Source organism: Rhinolophus hipposideros, assembly GCF_964194185.1.
Source record: "Rhinolophus hipposideros genome assembly, chromosome: 10".
NCBI lineage: Eukaryota > Metazoa > Chordata > Mammalia > Chiroptera > Rhinolophidae > Rhinolophus > Rhinolophus hipposideros.
Genome location: NC_138056.1, coordinates 6,621,923 through 6,628,841, shown reverse-complemented (window position 1 = coordinate 6,628,841; position 6,919 = coordinate 6,621,923).

Here is a 6,919-nt window from a genome sequence, read left to right as displayed (position 1 = left end):
CAGTGAAATCTTGTGGGAACTTAGGGGAAATTAAAAAACCCAAATACTTCCGCTTTCCTCTCAGGGTCACCACCAGTTACCAGTTTTTCATGCTGACCTGTGGCCCCAACCCCCACCCCTGCTTACCAGTTCCAGGCAGTTCCACTAGGCTCATTCGCCTGCCATGGTCCCTGGCCACAAGTGGAAGTCCACTGGGCTGTCTAGGCTGGTGAGAATCTTCAGTGGGTGATGTCAGAGCTTTGGGGACTGTGATTGTTATGTAACCAGTACAGGACACCAAAGTGCCAGAGGGGCTCCCGGGAGGCTCCTGGACAAATCTAAAGTGTAGCTGGGTACTTGAAGCCCTCACGTCCAACTTTCCGGCTTCTGGGAGATGTGGGAACCTGGAGGGCTGGGTGCCTATGTCAGGGAAGAAAACAGGCCGGCAGGCTAAGAGGACAGAAGCAGGAACTCAGAAGAGGCAGAATATTAGGGGAGCTGAGTCAATTGGGAACCAGAGGGGGCAATCTGGGAGGTTTGGTTGCCCACCCCTTGTAGGGTCAGACCTCAGTGCCTTCTGAAGGAATAAGTAATGTTAAATTGATTGCCTCTCCCTCTCTAAGCATTGGAGAGCACTGCCTGCAATCTTAGGTCCCGGATTTACTCCTTGTATTTGTATTAGCATTCTTTTCATCAACCACAGTAAAATGTGAAAAGCCATGAGACTCTTTTGGGCATTCTTCTCAAAAGAGAATACTGAGACTCCTAGGCAGGGTGTCACCATAGGCTGTATGCCAGCTGATGACCAGAAGCCTCAGGCAGGCCCAGTCCAGACTTCCTGGGCCAGCCTTAGAGCTAAAGGTCTTGCCTCCTACATGACGCTTTAAGGGGTCCACCCCGGAGATGCAACTTCTGAGCTGTTCCAGGGAAGGGCCCGGGGCTGAGGACACTGAAAGAGGTGGTTGTTCAGTGGCCTGAATGAGGCTTCAAGGAGCTGGGTCCCCGGCAACACACACTGACCCACCATGGTGTGCACATCTCCCCAGAGCCCTGTGTGCCAGGAAAATCCAGCCCTATAAAATTGAAAATAACAGAATGTTCCTGGGTTATTTATAAACGAACCCTGTTGTTTCTGTATGACCACTTGGCTTTCTCCAAGGAGCTCAAAGGACTGGAAGAGGGGTTCTTGCATGAGGCTCAAGTGGGCGGAAATTAGTTTCCCCAATTTCACAGACTTTGTACCCAGGTCCTGGGCAGCTTCCTTATCTAATATTGCCCCAGACTGGGAAAATGTCCTTTTGGTTTTTCCTTTTTTGAGTAACATACCGGTAACTTCCATTTAACAGGAAAGTTTTGTGAAATGTGAATGAACCATTTCACTTTTGGTTTCTCCTCCGTTTCACTTTCTATTTGTGTTTTCCTGGATTCGTGGGAAAAAACTGAGGAAGGGTTCAGATATTTCCTTTTTCTCTGAGATGTCTCACTCCCCGTATTTTCTTCTTTCAAATTCACAAACACACCCGCAAAAACCCAGCCCTGAGGTGCCACTGGATCTCCCCGAGACTGCACTCACCAACCGGAAAGGGGCCACCTGCTTTCCCTCAGAGCAGTCCCATGATGCCCTGGTCTAGAGAAGTGTCTACAACGCCCCTAAAAAATACTTAAAAAACACACAACAGTTTCTCTCCAAATATGGCAGAAGAATCAGGCTGGAAAAAGCCCAAAACATAGGTTTGTCTCTGGGATGAAGAGTGGTTCATTCTGTCCACTCAGAAAATGTGCACATCAGTGCAGCTTTTGGGTCTTATAGTCACAGGAACAGATATGGCCAACAGATCAGTTTGGCCAAAACAAGGTCAAGAACTCGGGAGGCTGGTTCCTTGGCAATCCAGGGTCTCCAGCGCCAGCCAGAGAAGGGCGCCCTCTCCACTCCACAAGGCCTCTCTCCCGTCTCCCCAAGAGGCAACAGTGAACGAGGCCTTGGGTACAATGTCCGATCCTCCCAGAGGTGTGAATGTGAAGGCTGGGCCAGAGGATGGGGTGGGCTCTGTGCCCTGAACGCTGAGTGTGGCACATGGTCGGGGCCAGAATTACTCTCCAGCCCCCAGCCCATGAGGCCCACAGTGGGGCCCAGACTGTGTTCCAGCCATGGGGGAAAAGGGGTTTAGAGGCCATGGGAGAGGAGAGGCAACTGGAGCAGATGGACCTGCCTGGAGGGGACATAAGGAGGTCAAGTGGCTGCACGCACACAGGTTCGGCTAAGACCCTGGTCACTCAGGCAGCAACATCCACAGGACGTCATGTACCCTCAGGCTGCCGTGATTATAGGACCACAGGGTTATACCCACCGTTTCCATCAGTGTCGAGCAACGGGACCCCCAAGCCCGTGCCAAGGGACCCATGGTGGTATGTATCACTGTAGAAGACAGAATCCTCATGTACCCAGTGATAAACCACTTCCTGTCCCCAAATGCAATGTGTCCACAGCACAGTTGGGATGGTGCCTGCATTCTGCAGGGAGTTTGGGTTGAACACTGCACCCTCCACTCAGCACAGCTCCTGCCCCAGCAGCCCCTGCAAGATGGGGCCAGAGGCCCCAGAGACAGAGACAGGTGTTTGGAAGCCTTACAGTGGGGGCCCCACCTCCAGCCTGCCATACAGTTTCCATCAAAATGGTTGGAGGCCTTTGGCTCAGCTCTGCCAAGCACTGAGAGGTTACCCAGCACCCCAGTAAAATGCAGGCTGGGGCCCCAGGTGGCTAAGCAGGGTGTGGTGGAGTGAGGTGTGGGACTCTGGCTTGAGGGCAGAGTTCACCCAGGCTGTACCTGAGAAAGAGGCTTTCGAAACCCTCTTCCTCTGCTTTGCCTCCAGCTCCCACCTTATGACTTCAAATGGTTTGAGTACGGAAAGAGCACAGTGTTGATATTCCCAAGGCTCAGCTTCTCATTCAGACTTTGAGGAAGGCACTCTACACGCCTGGGCCTCCGACTTCTTCTCATTGAGATTTGCAAGCAGAGATCCTGAGCATCCCTGACACTCTGTCACCTCCAAGCCAGACTCCTGACACCCACAGAGGCCTCTGGAGCCCAGGGCTCTGGGACCACTCAAAATGTTTTTCGTATAAATGAATGGCAATTGCTTCTTTGCTTTATGCCATTTCGACTTACGAAAGGTTTCACAGGAACACTCTACTTTCGATCGTGATAGCCGGGTGGGGGGATCCCTGCAATTTGTTGCACAGCAATAGATTACTGTAGCAATGGATTTGTCCTTTTGTCAATCAACACTTTTGTTGACTGGCAACATTTGGCAGCCATTCAACAGAAGTTAAGAACAAAATGGAAGGAAACTAAAGTGATCATGGAGTACCACTAACTGGGAAAGCAGATTTCAAAACTGAATATAGCGTGACCTGGCTTCACACACACACACACACACACACACACACACACTGCCACCCACTATTGAGAAGCAGTGTAGCAAAAGGGCAAGTGCACAGTTGGGTTTAAGTCCTAAAGTCTGTGTCACCTTTGGCAAGACACAAGGTGTCTGGGACACAAACTGTAAGGACACAAGCTGTAAAATGGGATACCAACAGCACCTAGCGTGCAGGATTAAATGTGAATGTGCAGAGTGCACAGAACAGGGACGGCAGCTAACCTGAGTGATTACGGGCGATGTCTACAGGGCTATCCTTGCGTCATAGGAGCTGGCGCAATTTTTGTTTACTTTCCTATATGGCCCAAATTTTAAATCATGGACATATTTGAGGGAAGCTGAGAGACATTCTGAAAAACTGGCCTGTACTCTTCAAAAATGTCAAGGTCTGAAAAAACAAAGAGAGGCTTGACTCTGGGTGGGGAACACACAGTGGGATTTATAGATGATGTAATACAGAATCGTACACCTGGAATTATGTAATTTCATTAACAATTGTCGCCCCAATAAATTTAAAACAAACAAACAAACAAAAATACAAACAAAGAGAGGCTGAGGGTGGCTCAGCTTAAAGAAGACTGAAGACACCTGACTGTCAAATGTGGGGCGTGATCCCAGTTTACTGGGACACCCAGGACACCCAGGACACCCAGAAGTGGACAGCGTATCAGATAACCGTACTGTGTCACTGTCGCTATGCCTAAAAGTGGTAACTGTGTTGTGGGTGTGTAAGAGATGTCATTTTTCTTAGGTGGTACGTGTTGAAATATTCCTTAACTTACTTTCAAATGGTTCAGAAAAAATGTGTGTGTGTATGAGGGAGGGAGAGAGGGGAAGAGAGAGAGAGAGAGCGCGCGCGCGCAAATATGGCAAAATGTTAAGTTGGTGAAACCGAACGAAGGGTATATGAGTGTTCATTGTACTTTGCTTGCAACTATTCGGAAGGTTTCATGATTGTCAAAAACAAAAAGTAAAGGCTAGTGTCACGTGGCATGTCATGCGGGGTCTCTGGTCCCGCTCCCCACATAAGAACGCAGGACATGGTGAGGCCAAAAAGGAACACCCATGGAGCCATGGATAGGGGAGTCATACTATTATATTCTCGCTGGTGGCTGGGTTGGGGACACAGGGAGCAAACATCCGCCAGTACCCCAACGAGGGGCCTTCCTGCCCCCCCAGTTGCGCTGGCAGCCGGGCAAGACACACACAGAAAGTAGGATCCACACGATCCACAATCCACCATCCACTTCCCTGCCTGCCAACCAACCAAGCAACCAACCAACGCAGCCACGGCAGTTACATCAGTGGCTAATGGCTAACTGGTTACAGCGGATGGCCACCTACTACCCGAGCCAACACCTTTATGAGGCCGAGAGCCTGGAAACTGCTCTCTGGGACTCTGTCCCCACAGCTAGGAACAAGATATCCTTCCCTCAGGTACTACGTGGCCTGCCCCGATATTACATTTGTGGACTCATGACCCAGAAGTACTGTATAGAGCATTAATTATGAACATAAAATGGACTCTAATAATTCCGATAGCTATGTCAGTTGCAAAGTGGCATCATGCCAGAAAGGTGTACCCAGTGAACACCCTAACCAGATAATTCCAGAGTGGAGTGTGACCATCTGGACAGCTTTATCGGACTGCAGATGGGGGAACCACACCAAGTCTCGGACATAAGATCAGAGCTCTCTGACGGCTCATCGCTCAGGCCTCAGTCCACGAGCTGACAGCCACACGTGCATTTGTCCTAGACAGAGCGCTGGAAGCCTCACCTTCTGACCGTCTCACCAGCCTGGCCTGATGTCCATTGCTCTGCATCCCAGAGCCCCCAGCGCTGAAGGGGCTTGCACTGAACACCGTAAGACTCTGTTCACCTTGCCTAACCCTATTGCTTGCAAACCTGTGTGACTCTTGTGTGAAACCGCTCTACCTCGACTAGTGGGGACGATCCTCTGGCCGGAGCCTCAGTTAATGCCCATGGGAAACTGAGGTAGTAGAACTAGATCCATGGCTTTATTCTAATAAAGTCTGACATTGTGGGAAGACACAAATGTGTGAGACTGCTCCTTTGACAGCCACGTCCCGTTCACGACAAGTACCAAAGCCCATGTATGATAAATGGATGAATCAACCATATTCTGTTCATACAACGGAACAGCGTCCGCAGTGAATGAACATGAGCAAACTACAGGTTCCGACAACCAGATGGAGACAGCGGGACACAGCAGCAGGACTCATTTATATAATGAACAAATAACAACAACCCAGGCAAAATGAACACATGGCTGTGTACGTGGATAGACAACTGCAGAGAAAGGCCAGGAAGTGATTGCCACAAAGGTCAGCCTTGTGCTTACCTGGGGTGGGTTCGCCTGGAAGGACACATGTGGGGCGCTCTGCAATGCAGAGATTTTCTTTTTCTTGAGTGGTAGTTACGCTGGAATTCATTTTCTAATTCTACAAATGTACGCTCTGCATTTGTTTTATACACACGACAGCTGTAAACGTCCCACCAGGAACCCCACTCTGTGAGAGGTGAACACTGAGTGCCTAGGACCCGCCTCTGTGTGTGGCGCTGATAGTGTCCGGGTGGCCCTGACGGGTCTGGGGGACTGCTGGGGGGGGGGGGGGAAGGCTGGGGAAAAGGATGGGGAGGGGAGGAGGCTGGAAGGACGGACCCCAGAGCTCCCTCGGTATTCGGCCTGGGGCGCCCTCTGGTGGTGGCCGCCCGGAGTACGGCTTGCAGAAAAGCAGCTCCCTGGCCCCGCCTCCTTCCCCTTTCTGCGCCTTTGTCCCAGTCATTCCTTCTTCATCCAATGCTCATGACCTCTTCTTTCTGGGCTTCACCTCAGCAAAAGCTGAGCTCAAACTCACTTCTCTCAGAGAGCCTTTGGGGATCAAGGCCGCCCAACTCTGATCACGCCTTCGCCCATCCACCTGGCCTTTCGTTGTGGTTGCGACACAGTTCATTTGCATATCGTCTCAGCACTGTGTTGTTTCACATGCGTGGTGATGGGATGGGGATGAAGACTGATGGCTGGCGTTTACAGAGGGCCTCCTACCTGCCGGTACTACTGTGCCGATGGCTGCAGGGGTCGGATGCCTCCCGCCCCCCAAGCATGTCATTCATGCAGATGGTCAGTCCTTAAGCGTGCATTTATTTATTTATTTATGTAGTTATTGATTTTCTAACACTACCTTCCTCTCTTTGACCCTGCAGCCCTAACAACACATTGGTGCCCAGTGTCCTTAAATAGGCCCCATCTCTTTGAAATACCTAGAGCAGTTGTAGATACTCTCCTAAGTCATTATAAATAGGTAGCATTACTGGGTAAATGGTGTTGAGAAAATTGATAAACAGTTATGTAAATTATAGGCGATCTCAACATCATGCCTCATAATGACATAAATGATACTATCACTTTCCTTACTCCATTCTAGTTAGTTCTGTTTTAAGGGCTTTTTTTCACTAGTCCATGCATCCAAGGAAGAGAG